Source organism: Cricetulus griseus, chromosome 2 (assembly GCF_003668045.3).
Source record: "Cricetulus griseus strain 17A/GY chromosome 2, alternate assembly CriGri-PICRH-1.0, whole genome shotgun sequence".
NCBI classification, from domain to species: domain Eukaryota; kingdom Metazoa; phylum Chordata; class Mammalia; order Rodentia; family Cricetidae; genus Cricetulus; species Cricetulus griseus.
In genome coordinates, this window is record NC_048595.1 from 3882377 (window position 1) to 3901453 (window position 19077).

At 54.6% G+C, this 19077-nt stretch overlaps 2 protein-coding genes across 13 annotated transcripts in view; one reads left to right on the forward strand and one right to left on the reverse strand.

Annotated features, from left to right (window-relative positions):
- Positions 1 to 1134, reverse strand: part of LOC100772374 (nephrocystin-4) — a 91361-nt gene extending 90227 nt beyond the window's left edge. For 5 of the 12 annotated variants that reach the window (XR_004768086.1, XM_035439358.1, XM_035439359.1 and 2 more), the window contains exon 1: positions 922 to 1134. The gene's annotated coding sequence lies outside the window, so the exon portion shown is untranslated. Of the gene's footprint in view, positions 1 to 533; positions 659 to 921 lie in introns of those variants that run through there. The other 7 variants (XM_027398392.2, XM_035439355.1, XM_027398391.2 and 4 more) reach the window with 3 other exon arrangements.
- Positions 1135 to 1290: 156 nt separating this feature from the next.
- Positions 1291 to 19077, forward strand: part of Kcnab2 (potassium voltage-gated channel subfamily A regulatory beta subunit 2) — an 86928-nt gene continuing 69141 nt past the window's right edge. Inside the window, exon 1 of the mRNA XM_027398398.2 lies at positions 1291 to 1440. The gene's annotated coding sequence lies outside the window, so the exon portion shown is untranslated. The remainder of the gene's footprint in view (positions 1441 to 19077) is intronic.

Below are 19077 nucleotides of genomic sequence, written 5' to 3' on the forward strand. Positions count from 1 at the left end.
GAGGAAACCAGAGGCTGAAATTCTGAAATTCCACAAATAGTGGTGCCAGACTGGGGGAAGTCTGCTCCTCAGAAATGAAGACCTGAGAGTTACCCCCATGGGGGCGGGGGGTTACCTGTAAGTTTGATTAAGGCATGCATGCCCTCATTCACCCTCTGCTACGGGACTAAAGTAAACAGTCTCGAAGATCCCTGAGTACAAACTCAAGAACCAGACAGCGCTAGGGCAGTTGTGGGGCGGGGAGCGGGGGACACAAGGCAGAATTATGGCCCGTGGAAGCTGCATGGCTGAGCCACAAAAAGGAAACCAGGGTTGGGACAGGGAGAGTTTGCCCATTCCGTAAACCCGCAAAGCTGGCTTCAGTGCAAATTTCCAATCGCTAGTACGTCTCCCCGCACCAAGGCAAGTCTGGGCACACCAGGAACTAGGACATCAGTGTAGGTTGCAATTCCAAGCAATGAAGAAAGGGAGAAGACCCTGCGCCCCAGGGGCCTCCCAGTGCATAGAGGGCCGCATGAACCTGGCCGAGCTACCCGTATTAGGGCTGGGAAAGAAGCGCGCACACCAGCCCGTGGGCATCTTCGAGGCTCTGGCGAGCACGCCGCATCCGTTTCGGCACCGAGACTGCGGCGGGAACCCGGTCAGAAAGCGGAGGACAAACCGAAGGAGACCCCCGACGCCCAACTTCGGAAGGCAACCGGGATGCACCAATGGCGACGCAGGGGGGGAGGGTGACACCGCGCGACCTGGGCCCGGCCCCGTGCTCCGTGCCGTGCCTTGCAAACACCGGGTCGTCAGCGAGACGCAATATGCACATTCCCACCCGGGACCCTGAGGTCTCTCCAGGCTCTGCTGCCACCCGCGCTTCCAAAACACGCACACCTCCCCCGCACTTGGTGCGGTCCACCGCTGGCGTGTTACCTAGGAGACGGGCACCGGATCCACGCGCCCAAGACGTCCCGCACCGCGGATCCCGCGATCCGGCGGCCGGTGCGCAGCGGAACCCGAGGTCTGGTGGGTTCGGCGCCGGCCAAGGGGGTCGCCCTGTCCGCAGCCACCCACGCGAGGAGCCTGACCCGCGGGACTCCGCGCACTCGGCACCGGCCCCGCCTCGGGTCACTCTCTCCGTCAAGGCCGCGCGGGCCAATGAGAACCCGAGTCCGAGGACCCGGACTCCGCACGCGCCAGCCAATCGGCGCGTCGGCGGGAGCGGCATGATTTGCATGGGCTTCGAGGGCCTCCGCCAATGAGACGGTGACTGGCGTGGGTCACAGCCAATGATTGGCTGCTAGGGGCGTGGCCGCGGGCGTCCCACGAGGTAAAGATGCTGCGGGCGGAACCTGCGGGAGCGAGCGGGATTCGGGGCCGCTGAAGTCGCAAGGGCAGGGCGGGAAGGAAGATCCGGAGCGGGGCGCGGGATCCGGAGCTGGAGGCCCCCAGGTGAGTGCAGCCGGGAGACCCCGGCGGGCACCTGCGAGGCCGCGCTGTCGCGGGTACCGCGGTCCCTCTCCATGTCCTCTTCCCCAGCCCTGCATCCCTGCCCCCGCCGCGGTTCTCACCTCCTCTCCAGCCTCCCCATCTCCTTCTCCACAGTCTCCCTGCCCCCACCCCACCCTCTCTGCTTCCCTGTCATCCTGCCCCACCTTTCAGCCGACATCCCGGACCCCAACCACAAACTTCACCCCCGGCTCTGCCCCCTCCCGCCCCGCATCCCCACACCTCGCCCTTGCCTCCCTGCTTCTCCTCCTCTCCCTCCCGGCCTCTGCGCACTCCTAGTAGCTGCCTTCTCCATCCCTCTCCTTGTTGCTCCTCTGGACTCATTCTTCGTCCTTGCAGCCTGCCGGGTGTCCCTTTCGTCGTGACCCCAACTTCCCACCCATTCTGCTCCCAGCCCCTTCGATCCCCGCCGGCGCCGCCGCCACCACCGCCACCACCACGACCGCTACTGTGCCACCGCAGTGCTCTCTCTATTTTGCGTTGCACCTCGTCCCCTCTGTTTCTAGACTTCTACCCCTACCCTCAGTTTCTCCCGCATGCCCGGGCCCTGGCACTTGCGCATCCCCACCTCCCTACCTGCTGCTATTGCTGCTGCTTCTGCTGCTGCTGCAGGATGCGGAGCCCAAATGCTGCACTGCTTGCCTGCTGCAGTATCTGCAGCAAGGTGTACCTGCCCACCTGCCCTCCCTCCCTCCCGTCTGGCACACCCTGCTTGCTTCTCCTGGCACTCGTCCTGGGGTCTCCTTCAGGATGCCTTCTGGCACCCTTTGCTGCCTGCCCACGGGCTGCCATCCCCCTCTGACCCACCCTCGCTTACTGTTCAGTCACACTTTGTGAGTCAGCGTTTTTTGGGGTTGGTAACTTTCTTGGCTTACTGGTATGAAAGGGACCGGTCTTAAATGCAGGTGGTCTGGACTCGGAAGGTATGAGGGCCACCACATCAGACACCAGACTTGAGCTGCCCGTTTGGAAGAGGGCCCCACCAGTGGGGGTTGCCTCTTGCTCCATTCCATTCGTCCGCCCTGTGTTGAACCACATCCAAGGGGAGATGACATAAGTAATAGCTGTTGGAGAGATGGGCCATTAGCATTTATGGAAATTAATACATCCACATGAGCAGGAACACCAAGTTCAGTCCACAGCTGTCCCACTATCTGTCGCTTCTGGGTTTCTTCTTTCTTTGCAATTTCTCCTCCCCCTCAAAAACTCCAACCCCCAACTCTCTTCAGTGCCAAGAATAAGCTTCTACTCTGCGCTTGAAGCGACACCCCGGCCCAGGATTGCAGGGTTTGGGGACCTGTGTGTGTGAAAGGTCCCATCCACCCAACTGCTTCATACTTCTGTGTCGGCGTGCAACCCCCGGGGGCCCTGGCGTTGGGCTTTTCCAGTGTGGAGTCCTCCAAGTATACTTGACTCTGGAGGTCCCATTGGTCAGGTCCAGCCTGCGGCCTCCCCATGGGAAGCTGTCCATGTCTACACCAGCCTTGGTGGTACTTAAAGCGCTGGGCTGTAGCAGGACCCTGTCTAGAAAGTAGCCTGGCAGAGATTCCCTTCTGAAATGGATTCACCGTTTTTGCCTCTTTGCTACATCATTCAACAAATGTCTTGTGGGTGTCAGTCAGGATCAAGGTGCTGAGCCAGGCAATGGGCCGAGAGAGGGGTATTGTGGAAAAACTTGAAGCCCTCTTCATACGTTTCTAGAGTCCGAAATCTTAGGAAGGTGGATATGGAGCCTGGAGGAGGGACGGGCATATAAAGGCAGTGAGTGACCCACAGGATACAGGGAGTCGTGACACTCAGGCCATGTGTGCTGTGGAACCAGAGAGCCGAGAGTCCTGCGGCTGGCCAATGCCCTACTCTTGGGCTGGATTCTTTGCCTTTTCATTTTTTCATTCACCTCAAATGATTAGGAGGAAATGGCAGGTGCTATGTTGATGTGGCAGTTTCCGGGAAGGGCCCGGAGGGAGGCGTCCTTGCCTTGTGTTTGTGGATACTCATGGCAACTGGCAAATGGGAAGGAAAAGCCTCTACTAGTCTTACAGTGCACCTAGTCTCACCTTGTAAGAATGAACACTCTAAACTTACAAGAGTCTTGACCACCCAATAGCCAGCCATCTACTGCCCCAGAGGACAGAGATTTACTTTTTTTTTCCAAGGCCAACCAGGGCAGCCTTGGAGTGGGGTAGACCACATGCTTGGCACTTACTTGAGCCCGGTTCACACTGTGGCTGTCCAAGCTGGAGGAAACCAGTACCCCAAGGGCACAATGACTGCCCTTTGGGAAGGCCACTGGTGAGGCATCACTGACATTTCTAGATACTCTTGTGGTATGTCAAAGTCACAGGACTGCTGTCATCTCTCAGGAACGGGTGTGGGAGGAGTATCACTGTCTACAATAAATTCTCAGGACTCCAGTTGGCCTGACCTGGGAAAGTCCCAGACAGAAACACTGCTGTTCATACCCTGTGTTTACAGGGGGAGGTGGGAAGCCGGCCGGGGCTCTGGGTGTGATGAGGGGAAGAGTCCTCACTGGAACTGTACTGTCGGCCTGACCTCACATCCCAGCCCTAGCAATAACTCTTTGGGATAGGCTTATTGACCTACAGGGGAAACTGAGGCATAGAGTGGCAAGGAGACACACCCTGGCCTCCCAGCTAGTGAAGAATCTTGTTCTGCCAGGACTGGGTAGCAAACACCCCCTATGTGATCCTGCCAGGCTCCAGCCAGTGCCAGAAACCCTCACTTCTGCGGTTATGAGTCTCACCAGGTGTCCAGGAGGAGGTCCAAGGTCCCAAGAGATACGGTACTGGGCGTGGCTTGTCTTTAGAGTGGATCTGTCTAGAGTCAGGTCCTAAGTGTCACTGGGGTGAGCTCTTCTGGCTCATCCGGTGCCAAGGGTGCAAAACAAGCAAGGGAGAACGCATGCCTGAATCAGGTGGGAACTCTCCTGGTCTCCATCCGTTCTCTATGAGTTGGCTCACGGTTTTCCCTTCGGCCTGAGCTCTGCTCTGAGCAGCTTCCAGGCCTCTGCATCCTCCACCACAAGCTGGTGAGCTCAGGGGCCCATGCTCAGAGTATGCTGGCCACCCTGAGTGTGTCCTGCACCAAGACATCCCTTGCTGGATGGGGTCTTAGCAGACCTCCCCCTGCTCTGCCAAATGGTGTGTGTTTAGCTCCCAGAGACATGGGTAGGTAGCTCCGTGGGTTTGTGACTGTCTTATCCAGTTTGATAGCATGCCTCTCTTGAACTCCCGCCATATCCGCAGCCAGCCTCCTCTCTTTCCAGCATGCAGGAACCTGCAAGTTGGCTAGGTTCAGCCCCGTAGGATTAGGAAAAGGGAGAACATGAAGAAAGGGTGGAGATCACCCCTTACTTCTCACCTGCAGTCCAGCCATGGCTAGGATGGTTTTCTTCACTGTGGTCTCGCTGAGCAGTTCTGATCCGTCACCCAACACACTGATGAAGGCCACAGATCTTGGTCTGTTTTCAGTTGCTAATAACAGGATACCTGGAACTAGGTAATTTACAAAGAACAGAGTTGGCAGTCTTCTGACAATTCACTCACAAACATACCCACTTTCTGAATTCTAACTCCCAAAATTTTAATTATTTCTCTCTCCTTCTGTCTCCTCTCTCCAAACATTGGCTGACACTCTGAGCCCATTTGCCCTGACAAGGGGACATAGTCTTCCTTTCTCCCTCTCTCTCCCCTTCTCCCCCCTCGTCCACACACCTGCTTGCTGCACCCCTACCTCAGAGAAGACATCTTTTCTCCCTTTCTCCATCTCTCTCCTGCTGAGCTCTCCAGTTCACTTCCCTTGTGGTTTTGTCTTTCAAATCCCAATAAAATTATCCTCGTTCTGTCTTTGAAAAGAAATTAAAAAAAAAAGTAGCAATAGTGAAAGTTTATTTGACTCAGAGTGCTGGAGGCTGCAGAGTCCAAGCGCACGGCACCTCACGTAGTGAAAGGGCTGCATCGTACCGTGGTCCCACAAGGCAAGCAAGGGTATGTCAGTGCAGGTCTCCTTCCACTTTACAAAGCCCCACCAGCCATGTCACCAGTCCTACTCCAATGCTATCGTCTAATCCTGATTGCCTCCCAATAACCCCACCTCCAAAATCCATCAGCGTCCATGCCAAAGTTTGATTGAAAGTGTCTCCCATGAGCTCGTGTTGTCAACACTGTTTCCCCAGCTGTGACCTTTAAGAGACCGGAACCTAGCTGGCAGAAATGGGTTATTAGGGTGGGTTTTTGGAAGCACAGCCCAGGCCCTGTGTCCTCCATGTCAGATGCATCTACCACAAGCTTACCAGGCCATGAACTCTATTGTGCCTTCCCCGCTGTGACGGACAAAGTAAGTCTCCTTCAGTAAGTTGTCGTTGTTAGATATTTTGGTCACTTGACTCAGAAGTCATGAATGTCATACCAATGTGAGGTCTAAAGACACCAGCAATCCTCTTGGGTCTCCCTAGTGAGTGAGCCACTGCCTGGCTGGTCCCTTGGTTACTGTGGTCCTAATCTCAGGGCCTCTCTGGGTCCAGCCTTGGTATGTCCCTTGGTTCTCCAGCCTCTGGCTGTCTTCCCTTCATCTGACATGGTAGGGTGACCCCTCAAGAGCAGACCCAGGACATTCCTGGCACAAAACAGGCTCAGTCAGTGTCAGTGCCTCCCACTACCAGGCCAAGTCTGAGCCCCAGGCATAGGACTTTCTGGAACCCAGAAAGCAAGAACAAGATCAAAGCAACTCAGCCCCTGGGACAGAGCTTGGGAGAACCCAGCAGACTGTTTCCTAAGTAGAGGGGGGAGGGAAGCAAGAGTGCCTGTCGCCCTGGTCTCCCTTGCCTCAGAGATAGGGGGCCAGCAAGCCTCCCCACCTCTCTGTGCCCGCCCGAACCCTGCAACCCTGAGGCAGAGGGAGGCTAAAACACCACTTCTTAAGGCACTGTGGCGTGTTTTCATCTCCTGTATCTTCTCAGCAATTTCATGATCCCTCATCAAGAACACAAACCAGAAGCTGTCAAACACAGCCCAGGGCACAAGGATCTAGAACTCTGCCTAGGACCCCGGCCATCCTGACTGACAGTGGCAGCAAGGGCTGTCCAGAGGAGCTCCCTTCCTGCTCCTTGTGGAGGAGGGCCGGGAATAGCTAGAATGTGCGGACAAGATCAGCATGAACTACTCACCAGAAAGAAAAAAAGTTGAAAGCATTATTTCAAACCTACAAATACCATCGAAGACCTTACCAACAGACATTGGAAGGGCTGACCCGGCTCTGCCTGTAAGAGTCAGGGTAGAGACTCAGTGACCAACCCTGAGCCTGAACAGAGAAGACCCTGCTGATGGGGAGGAGAGGTGGGCAGGGACCGTGATGCAGACCTTGAGGTAGGAAGGTATGGGAAGACCCCTGAGGGTGAGGGTGTGGGGGATGGAGCCCTGAGCATCTGAACAATGGTGGGAATGTGTAGTAGGATCTAAGGCCGGCGTGTGAACATGGGTAAAGGGGTGAGCTGAAGGCTAGGCCGGGTCCTGCCCTGGCGGTTTGTGCTCGGGAGCTTTGAGGAAGCAGTGCTGAGGCTCACCTGGGACCTGGGATAGACTGCCAGTCACCCCAGCCCGACTCATAGACCTGGTCACCTGTCAGTTAATTCTGAGAGAGACAGAGAGAGAGAGAGAGAGAGAGAGAGAGAGAGAGAGAGAGAGAGAGAGAGAGAGAGCACACCCAGGGTGTAAATGGGAGGTGAAGGGGAAACCTGGATTATTCCATAGTCTAAGGGAAAGGGGAGGGGGCCAGTGTGTCTCAGCCAAGCAGACTGAGTTGAGAGAGGTGTAGAGTCCTGTACCCAGAAATGCCCAGGAGTTTTGAACAAGTTCCCATGCTGTGACACATCCTGCTGTAGGCTGGCCCTCGGCAAAGGCTCAGGGCTCCTCTCTGAAGCCCCCCCCCACCCCCATCTCTCTGTTGTGCAGAGACAATCCTAGAGTTAATGCCGTTCTCCTGCAGTGTCTGAGCTGGTGTGTGGTGGAGTCAGGACCCAGACCCCAGTGTTCTCTGGCTGACCCTACAGACACCACTGCCCAAAGAGTTCTGAAATTTGACAGTGAAACTCGGGGAAGTAGATGAGGAAGAGCCGGGCTCGGGAAGTGACAGGCTGCGCCCAGGAAAGTCACATTTGTGTCTAGCACACATCTGTGACAGAGCCTTGTGTCTGGCCTCTTGTAGATGATTTCTGTGGTATGTTCTTCTGTTTCCTAACTTGCTGGGGTGCTTGGGGGGAGGGACCACTCTGGAACTATGTGCTCATGATACACCCATTAAGCCTCCAGTAGCCCTGCTTCGTGCAGCCACAGAGCATCGAGCATGGGCCGTGTGGCATCCCAGTAGGGCCAAGCCATGGGTGCACCATTGGGTCTGCAGAGCCTGAGGTCTGAGCAAACCACACAGACTGAGGGTCCTCCATGGAGCTGGGTGGACCCCATCATTCATAGTTTTTAGAAACCTAGATGTAGGGGTTCTAACCCCATGCTTTGAGGGATACTTGCTGGTTATTTTGGTCTGTTGGTGGACTTCCTCAGCTCTACTAAATGACACTCAAGGGAACGTTTTCTGATGGGTGAAAGCTCTGGCGGGTTGAGGGAGGCAGATCCACCAAGGTTTCATTAGTTCTCAGTAAAGTGCAAAGCCCATGTTATACTGGAATGGCCCGCTGGTGTCATCAGCTTTGAATCTAAAAGTGTACCTTGACCCTGATGGCAGAGCTGAGCAAGAGGCTGTTGCTTTTAGTTTCCCAGGCCTCCTGGTGGGGGCTTTGCACAGGAGTACTGTTGGTCCAGCACTTGGGCAGAGTTGTGTAGAGCAACTGACTCTAGTCACTGTATATAGGACTGGATCCCTGCTGTTCCCAACCGCTCCCTGGCTACCCCTGCATTCTCTCTGCATCCCTCCCCTTACCCCCCAGGGGGTATTATCTTTCCCTGGCAATGAGTAGAGGGTATTTTTAGTGGCCCAGGCCAAGAGGCGTTGAGGTGTCATGGACAGGAGTCCCAGGGCCATCTTGTCCACTTTCTTCGGCTGAGGACGCAGTGCCTAGAGTAAGGTTGCAGATCCTAGCTCTTCCCTAGGGGACACGGGTGCATTTCTCTCCTCATAGGCGAGCCGGCCTCAGCCTCCGTGTTTACACCATGCTGTTCGAGAGACAGAGGGTGGCTCAGGGGATCTCGGTGGCTGTGCCGAAGCACCTGGGAGCTCAGGGGATACTACAGTGCCTTCTCATCTTGATGGATTGAGAATGGCCACTGAGCGCATGCACTTGGGCCAGCTCCTATGGGGCGTGGACACTGTCTCACCAGTACAAGTAACTGTTCCGGTGGGCCCTGAGCCCAGAGAAAACTGGTTTCACCCAGAAAGGGCTTTTTCAAATGAATGAAGGCTAACCCCTGGGGCCTGATGGGCTGTCGGTTGTGGTGTGCAGGGCATGCTGCCCTCTCCCACTTCTGCTGCAGTGAGGCTTCTGACTGGGAATGTCACTCTTCACGGGAACCATAAGTTGAGTGTGGTTGCTACCCTGACAGTGAGGGAGGGAACTTATGATCAGAGGACCAAGGGGCTCTGTGAACCACCCTGGAAATGTCATGGTGGCAGGGTCTGCAATGCAATGGGGAAAGGAGAGGTGGAGCTAACCCTGAAACCCGTAGCCAGGAGATGGCACTGAGACAGGAGGAGACAGTACAAGGCATTGGGCATCATGAGGAAGGGGCTGGTCTGTCTGAGTTACCAAAGATCTTGGGTCCCAAACATCTTCAAGGAAAATGTCCAGCCTCCTGTGGCTGAGATGGTCCACTTGCTTAGTGTGTGAGAGATGATAACTGGCCAGGGTGAAAGCTCAGGGAAGGTCACAGGCCCTAAGCTGTCCGTAGCAACCACCCTATCTCCAGATACCCGCCCGCACACGGCGCCCATGTGCCTAGCTGGCCCTCCCTCCCTGCCTCACCTGCACCAGAAAGTTCTGGCAAAGCCCAGTGAGTGCTGCTGGTGAGTGCTGTGGAAAGGGTTTTACCCTACCCTGTAGCATCTGGTAACCATGGTAACTGTGGAGAGCTTCTGGGGTACCCCAGCCACTGACTGGATTGTATGGATGCCCAGGCCTGGCCAGGCCCCAGGGTACACCATGTGGAGCAGTGGGAGGCTGGGGGAGCCCTAAGCCAGGGACCCTCCTCGCAGCTCCTGGGAGGCGCAGAACACCTGTCCCCAGACTCAGCCAGATGCTGGCCCGGCTATTTTTGTTCAGTGTTAGAGGTAAAGCCTGTAGCCCGCGGCCTGTGGCTCCTTCCAGAATCTTCACCTCCACGGTGCCTGTAGGTCGGCCTCTTCCTTTTAAGGAGAGGGAAACTGAGGCTGACGTAGAATCCTAATTGTTGGTAGAGCTGGGGTCACCGTGCTCCTGACCAGGCACCCTCTGTGGAGCTGGGATGGGGCAAGAAGCGGACATGGGTGAGGTGATCCTCTTCCACTGAGACAGGGGACCCTACTCCTGCGCAGAATCAGATGTGCGCTAGGCCCTCCCCAGAGCCCAGTTCTGTGCAGCAGGCCTGCCCGTCCGTCTGGGATCTCCACTTTTAGGCTCCGTTCTCTAGGTAGCCCTTCATACACAATGACAAATTTCATCGGCACAAGAGGTAGCCCACTACAAAGTGCAGCAGCAGCGCTACCGTGTCCCTTTGGGCAAACACACACTCACCAGACACAGGCTGATGCACAGACTCTAAACGCCCAGGTTCTCTGAAGGCAGTATATTTGCCTCCCAGCCCCTCCCTGACTGACCCACGTGTGCTGCCCCTGGTTGTAGACAGAGCTCAGCCTGCAGACAGTCGTGTAGCCCTGCGGTGCCTCTCCGTCTATCTCCCCCACCCCGAGGAGCTGACTTGTAAGACATCTGTGCCCTGAAGGAGCCTCAAGACAAAAACCTCCACCTTGGGGACCCTCCAGGATCTCATCCTTCTCAGGCTAGCCCTGGCAGACAGAAGGAGACCTTCACAACTATCGAGGGCCAGAGAACTGGCTCATACCAAGGTTTCTTTCCACACCCCAAGGTGAGGCCAGAGATGACAGGAGACAGGGACACATCCCTGAGACAAGGAGGCTTCCTTCAGACACGATGCCTGCACACACAGGCAGCTGTGGTCCTGGAACTGGCATCTCAGTGTGCCGGTGTCGGCACAGTTGGGTTGTCTCCCAGTCCTTCAGCGTCCGCATTGCTCTGCCAAGGTGGGACAGGGTTCATGTTTTCACAGTGGAGGCATTTAACTGTGCAGCCCCGATGCTCAACTCTGTAGAAGCCATCCAGGGCATCCAGACCAAGTGTTCCCAGGAGATAGACAGAGGAGGCCAAGTAGCTCCCAGCATGCCTTAGTGGAGAGGGATGGACAGCTGGATGTTCACCCTCACTGAAGGAAGAGCCCCAGCTGACCCTGAGAGCTAAGGACAATGACTGTGCCAGTCACTGCCATCCATATTATGGTCACTCATTCAGATTGGCGGCTGGCCTTCGCTGTGGGTTAGCTCTTGAGATAATTAATGGCTCAATAACTTACGTGAGCTTACTCTTAACCCTCTAGCTACCCCTACCTTTTCAGGGCCTAGACCTAGGCATTGCCTGAGTCACACAGTTAGCAATGGACAGAGTTCTTTGGTGTTAGACTCCCCCAAGCCTACCAAGGGCGTGCCTTCCAACCTGTGGTCCACAGCAATTTGCAACCCGGGGTAGCTGGGAATGCAGCCCAACACAGAACCATAAATGGACTTAAAACACCATCAGGAGATAATTGATTGGTGTTTTTTGTACTTCTGTTTGGGGGTTCTGAGGCAAGAACTTTATAGATGGAAAAGCCATGTCCCAGTGTCACAGAAAATAAATGTCTTTATGCTCTTGTGACCACGGGCTAGGTAGGTTGGACACCCATGAGATAGACACCCCAAGGGCTACCCCATCAACCAGGCAGGTACTCCCTCACTCATGACCTCATTCCTGGGCCAGTGGCACCACAATGCTAAGAAACAGTGAGATGACATGAAGGCCCCTGCTGGCCGCCCATGCTTGCTAACATCTTCCAAGGAAGAGGTTTCTGTGGGGTCCCCAACCTACCTGAAGAGGTCTGTCTTCCTCTCCTTCACCAGAAAGTGATAGGTGTAATCACCATGGTCATCCTCACCTATCTGCGTGCACCCCCTGCAAACACCTAGGTACCCATGTGCCTTCACCCTGCACCATAGCACAGATGGTGCAAACAAGGGCCAGGCTTGAGTGACCACATCCCTCCCTGCTTCTCTAAAAGTCACTAGACCTCCCCCCTCTCTGCCCCCACCAGAACTCACTATGTAGACCAGGCTGGACTTGAACTCACAGAGATCCACCTGCCTCTGCCTCCTTAATACTGGGATTAAAGGTGTGCATCACTATGTCTGTCTTAGACATTACATCCTTCATTTTGTTCTTCTAAATGAGGCTTTGGCAAACATTCATGGACAGCTCGCCGTTTCCCTTCGGCCCTATGGGATAAGGTCACATAAGCAGGGTTTTGGAATCTAGGCTTCAGGCCTGTATTGCTCAACAACTTTCCCAAATAAGCACACCGTGTCCACACAAGAATCTCACCACAGTATTATTTCCCTGTTGTTAATTATGTGATGTTGAAGACAGTACCCCCACGGTTTTCTTTCTGCTTTTACTCATCCAGGCTTTAGTGGACAGGGTGGAGTGCAGGTGGCTTTCAGATTGCTGATGGGCAAGGAATTAATCCTTCATGCTTCTGTCATGTGGTGCTGAGAGGGTAATCCTCTTTGAAACGATGTTACTTATTCGCAGGGAAGAGCGGAGAGCAGAGCCCTCTCCCACTGAGCGAGCAGCAATGGGAGGCTGGGCCACATGGCTCCAGACCCCGGGATGGTCTTCTCCCAGAGAAGGCTGTGTCTTGGCCTCCTTAAGAACTGATATTAGGGATGGAAGGGCTTAAACGTCAGGGTGTCCCTGCTCCCTGTCCATGCTTCTGTTTCAGCCATTCTGGTTACCGCAGCCTGAAAAATATTAAAAGGAAATTACTAGAAATAAACAATTAGTAACTCTTAGGGTTAAGTAACATCTTAGGGTATATTTTTGTAATTGTTATTTTGTTATTGCTAACCTGTTAGGGAGCCTAATTTAAACATTAAGTTATTCTGCGGTCAGGGTTGTATATCGGAAAAGTCTTGGTACTACTTGAGATTTCAGACATTGGGGCATCTGGGACCCCATAGATGAGGAGAGCTAGACATGTTCATTTCCTAGTACCAAAAGTCTACATGTGGGCAGGACGGTGACCTTTGGCAGTGTTGGGGACAAGGGGTCTTCTTCTTGGTCCTCTTCCAGGCCTCTCTGTGGTTCTGGTGGCTGCTGCAGTCTGTGGTGTTCCTTGGCTTTCAGACACTACCTCAGCTTTTGCCATCACATGCATTTGGTGTCTGTCACTTCTTACAAGGACACTTGTCACTTCAGGTAGGGCCACACTGGTGTAGGATGAGCTCATCTCAGGGTCTCTCTCTTAAACGTCTCCACAAACCTTTTGGCCAAATAATGTCACGTTCACAGGCACCAGGAAAAGGGACTTAGATGTAACTTTGGGGTGATAGCACCCACCACAGCACACAGCAGGTTCCCACTACTGCCCCCCGCCCCGTGTCCACCTCAGACACAACCTGAGTGCTCCATCTGGAAGCTTCCATGGCTTACTTCCTAGTCTGGTGATCAATTTCCCTCCAGCAGGAATTCTAAACCAAGTGTTCCAGGCTGAGAGGTGAGGTAGTGTGATGGGTTATGGGAGTCCAGAGCCATTGTGTGGGGTCTCGTCTCAGGAAAAACAGCCATGGGGCCCACACCGGCTGAGGGCCACCCTGTGACTGAGTGAGATTCATCACAGGGTCGCATCTGCCCATTCCAGATGGCAGGTCTGGGGAGTACAACCCCTCCTGATTCCAGAAGCTCAGCATCCCAGGTTGGGGCAGGCTTGGCCTGGGAGGAGGCTATCCCAGCACAGGTGACGAGACACAGCATCCCATGGGAGCACTAAGGTATAAACTTGCCATTTAGGAAGCCAGGCTGGCTTCCTCCTGGGAAGGCCCAGGGATGAGTATCTTAGAGGCTGGAAAATGGGGCCACATCCGGTACCAGGGGCAGATCCCTAGTTGCAATGCCTAGCCAGTGTCTGGTTCTGCTCTGCCGTGGAAACAGGGCAGAGCAGACCCAGACTAGTTTTTTCAGGATGGTGACTGAGGGCCACCTCCCACACACTGACAGAGCTGCTGAGAGGCATACCCATGGATGACACCAGGCTCTGGGGATCGGCCCAGAGCACTTAGCCTTCTTTCACACCAGGCACCTGGCTGGACACAGTGGCCAGAGTGTCACTGCCCAGGGATGCTCAGAGACAGGGGGCTCCCATCCAGTAGCTATTGCAGAAATTAGCATCATTCGAGAGAGGGGACAGCACAAGCCATTCCCCAAGCAAGTGTCCTGTCCAGCCACTGTGGGTGCTGGCCCAGAGGGGTAGATTTATCCAGAGCTCCAGAGAGCAAGGGACCCCAACCACATCTGGGGGCAGGAATGAATGGCCATAGGGTAGAGGGTCTGCTGGGTTGCTTGGTAACACTCCCCCTGAAGTTTCCCACGTTAGACACGCCCAGGCTTTGCCTTCTCTCGCTATGGGGTACACACCACTAAAACCCACCCTCCAGCCAGACTGTAGCTTGTTCCATCTGTCTGTCCCTGCACAGAGCTGGGTGCTGAGCAGTCAGCACCCCCTCCCGTGCCTTGCTGAGTCAGGCACTGGAACACAGTCTCCTAGGCACAGATTCTGTTTCCTCCCCACCACCACCCACCACCCCCCACCCACCCCGCACTGGGTTTCTCCTGCTTTGGCTTCCCTTAAAATCTCAGTCTGGCCGTGAGAGAAGACTCAGCATTTTCTTTATCCCTTTATGGTAGATATCTCCTTCTTCCAGCAAGGAGCAGGAGATGCTCCCAGTCTCTGCAGTGCGTGCGTGCGTGCGTGCGTGTTTGTGTGTGTGTGTGTGTGTGTGTGTGTGTGTGTGTGTGTGTGTGTGTGTGTGCATGTGTGTCTGTGGCTCTCTCCCTCTGTGTGGGAGAGTGGCCCTCCTGCTCTCACTACCCCACCCTTCCACCAGCTTATGGATTATCCACTGGATATAGGGTTTCTGCCTCTGAAATTGGAGGCCAGGTAGACACGACCACAGCCGGCCCTCCAGGAGGGGCTGGGCTATTAACAGCAGTACCCAGGGCTCAAAAGTACTGAGGGGAGCAGCCTGGGATCCTCACAGGTTTCCATGGCTGCCCCCAGGGAGCGGGTAAGAGTAGAACCCAGGAGACACTGTCTCTCTGGTGACCCCTCTCTCTAGCACAGTGGAATAAGAATTCTGAAGGCTGAGCCATTGGGCCCCAAGGATTAGTGGGAAAGGCTTAGGTTTTATGAGAAAGACAGCAAGCCACGCCCATGTCCGGTGATGTGTGATAGCCAGCCTGCTCCCCACCCCCAGAGGTGGGCTCCTTTGACCTCTGTGTACCCCCTAAAGGACAAGACAGCGAAAGGACAAAGGAGTGCACTTTGAGGTTGCAGGAAAAAAAAAAAAAAAAAAAAAAAAAAAAAAAAAAAAAAAAAGCTATAAGAGTGGGGTTGGCCAGAAGGACCTCGTCACAGCTGCTACTACAGATCTGCTGCCTGGAAGAAGATGTGTCTCCCACCCTGACTATGCTCTGGGTACCCCCCAAGAGGCTCTAGGCAGTCCTGCCCTGCACCTTCTGAGAACAGGCGCAGTAAGGTGTTAAGGCAAGGAAGCAGGCGTGCCCCAGGTAGGAAGCAAAGGCACCCGGTACATTCCGCCCCTGGGAAGCAGAAATGAATGGCCGATCTCTTTCCCACAACCGAAGGCCACACTCCACATCCATGTTTGAAACAGGGCCTTGGATGGACATTTGCATCCTGGGAGCAAGATGACATTGTGAGGCTGGGTCTGGGGGAGGAGTCCTGGGCCGTTTGTCTTTTCAGAGCAGCGGGAAGCTGGCTGGAGGACAGGACAGCTGTGAAGGTCAGTCACTTCCACAGGCAGGAGGCTCAGTGACAACTCCGTGGCCTGGGGTAGAGCATCCCACATGGACACTGTGAAGCTCTTCCCTGACATCACTTAGGGCAGATGAGCAGGTGGAGATGGCAGGCAGTTTGGCTAGAGAGGCCCTCAGCCCCGTCCACCACCACCCCTGCAGAGCCCCCCACTAGGGCTGGCTTTGTACATAGTGTCTTGCCTGGGTTCTCCCTCAGTGCTCTGGGTCATCTCCCTATAATGGGAGGAACGCTGACACATTTTCACAGAAGGGGTTATAAATTTAGTTTTAAAGAAAAAGATACTGCAAGATGACCTGGAATTCACTTTGTGCCCTGGGGTTCCACTCTGGCGGGTACATGCCTCCTCCTGGGAATTCTGGGAATGAGGCCATGAGGCCTGTGGTCACCAAGGAGCATTTCCTGGTCCTTGGTGTCCCCGCCTCCCTCTGGCCCTGGCAAGTGTTTCTCTCACTTAGGTCTCTAATTTGATTATTCAAAGTGTATGTGCGTTTCACTAGTCCCACTTCTTAGTTTTCCTATACCTTATTCAAAGTTAATTGTGTGCTTGTTTTGAGACAGGATCTCACTATGTAAACAAGGCTGGTCTTGAACTCACAGAGATCCTCCTCCTCTGTCTCCCAAGTACTGGATTAAAGGCATGTGCCATCATGCACAACTAGTTTACGTTGGTTTTAATGAACTATTCTGAAACAGAACTTGTTATCCCTATAGCAAATCCAGTGTTTCTTGCCTTCCTTAAGAGGAAACTAGGAGAAGTAAATGTAAATTTTAGACCCTCACTAGTGAGACCAGGAGTGCACAGGGCATGTTCTGACAATCCCGCCTCGTTGGTCCTGAGGACCCCAGGATGAACACACAACTTTTGTGCTGGGAACTCTGCCCCTGCCACCTCCACTCATCCAAGTTTCCTTAGTTCGCAGGTATCATGGTGTCAAGGGCAAGCTAAAGAGGAGGGAAACTAAAGAGATGATGAAGCCCCAGTTAGACAGTCAGCCCCCCCGTACCTCTCATTGGCTGAGTAGAGAGTGGCGGCGGCAGCAGCATGGTCCCCAGGAACGGGGCTAGCAGTTCATTGTCAAACTAGAATGCTGTAGAGAGTGTTCTCCAGAAGTACCATTGAGGTGTGGTATAGAAGGCTGGGAAGCTCGGGAGCAGTACTGGCTTTGCCAGCCCCAGCTCTTGGTCATACAAGGTGCCTTTCAGGAGATTCAAGTAGACAGAGGGCTAGGAATGGAAGGTGCAGATCCCTCCATGCTGCTGCTCACCCAAGGGAAACCACCATGAATAGTGGAGGACAGCCTATCCAGACCTGGAGTCTAGGGTCTCTGCAATGGAGCCTGTGAGTGGCGAAGTTCCCGGTTCATGGAGAGGCCTAGCATCCCCTCCAGCAGCAACAGTAAGAATATGGGTGCAGGGATGAGAGCAAGAGGGAGAAGTGCACAGGTGTGCCTAAAACAGGTGTGCAAGAAGCAAACGGGTGTGTAGAGCAGGCAGAAGCAGGATGAGAACTGGAAACGTAGATGGCATTGAAATGTCAAGCTAGGACTTGGGCTTGAGACTGAAGGTGCTGGAGCAGGGGTTCTCAAACTGTGGGTCATGACCCCTTGCGGGGGTCAAATGACTTCCATGGGTGTCACCTAGGACCATTAGAAAACACAGATATTTGCATTACTATCCATAACAGTAGCAAAATTACAGCTATGAAGTAACAATGAAAATAATTTAGTGGTTGGGGTCAACCACAACATGAGGAACTGTATTGAAGGGTCGCAGCATTAGGAAGCTTGAGAACCACTGTGTTAGAGTAAGACTGACTATTAGACTAAGGCACAACAGGGGAGATCTGGTGTTGAGAAAGAGACTAGTCTCTAGTGACACGGAAACAGGAGCTCCCAAAGCGAGTGGTAGAGGTGGCTCTGACATGGAGTGTTTCAGGGATACCCCTGTGGAACAAGCCAACACCTGGAACATAAGAGTAGAGGGCTCGACAACAGGTACAGCTGTGGGCCCTTAGCTCTGAAGGTAAGAACTGAAGCTACAACAGTGGACTCGTCTTGGGGGAAGGAGTCCAAGAGCCAACCACTGAAAGCAAAGTACTTGGGAGAGTGGAGCTGGCTTGAAGTGTAGAGGTAGAAATGGCAGAAATAGAAATAGTGCTGGTAAAGAGAGCTGATGGAGGTCAGGGTGCAGACATTAGAGATAGGAATGGTGGAGGGAGAGTGGGATGGAGGGGTGGAGTTGGTCACGTTGAGGTGGACAGTGAGATGGTCGCGATAGAGACAGTGAGATGGTCGCGATAGAGACAGTGAGATGGTCGCGATACAGAGGCAGTGAGATGGTCGCGACAGAGGCAGTGAGATGGTCGCGATACAGAGGCAGTGAGATGGTCGCGACAGAGGCAGTGAGATGGTCGCGACAGAGGCAGTGAGATGGTCGCGACAGAGGCAGTGAGATGGTCGCGACAGAGGCAGTGAGATGGTCGCGACAGAGGCAGTGAGATGGTCGCGACAGAGGCAGTGAGATGGTCGCGACAGAGGCAGTGAGATGGTCGCGACAGAGGCAGTGAGATGGTCGCGACAGAGGCAGTGAGATGGTCGCGACAGAGGCAGTGAGATGGTCGCGACAGAGGCAGTGAGATGGTCGCGACAGAGGCAGTGAGATGGTCGCGACAGAGGCAGTGAGATGGTCGCGACAGAGGCAGTGAGATGGTCGCGACAGAGGCAGTGAGATGGTCGCGACAGAGGCAGTGAGATGGTCGCGACAGAGGCAGTGAGATGGTCGCGACAGAGGCAGTGAGATGGTCGAGACAGAGGCAGTGAGATGCTCGCGACAGAGACAGTGAGATGGTCGCGACAGAGACAGTGAGATGGTCGCGACAGAGACAGTGAGATGCTCGCGACAGAGACAGTGAGATGGTCGCGACAGAGGCAGTGAGATGGTCGCGACAGAGGCAGTGAGATGGTCGCGACAGAGGCAGTGAGATGGTCGCGACAGAGGCAGTGAGATGGTCGCGACAGAGGCAGTGAGATGGTCGCGACAGAGGCAGTGAGATGGTCGCGACAGAGGCAGTGACAGAGGCAGTGAGATCGCGACAGAGGCAGTGAGATGGTCGCGACAGAGGCAGTGAGATGGTCGCGACAGAGGCAGTGAGATGGTCGCGACAGAGGCAGTGAGATGGTCGCGACAGAGGCAGTGAGATGGTCGCGACAGAGGCAGTGAGATGGTCGCGACAGAGGCAGTGAGATGGTCGCGACAGAGGCAGTGAGATGGTCGCGACAGAGGCAGTGAGATGGTCGCGACAGAGGCAGTGAGATGGTCGCGACAGAGGCAGTGAGATGGTCGCGACAGAGGCAGTGAGATGGTCGCGACAGAGGCAGTGAGATGGTCGCGACAGAGGCAGTGAGATGGTCGCGAC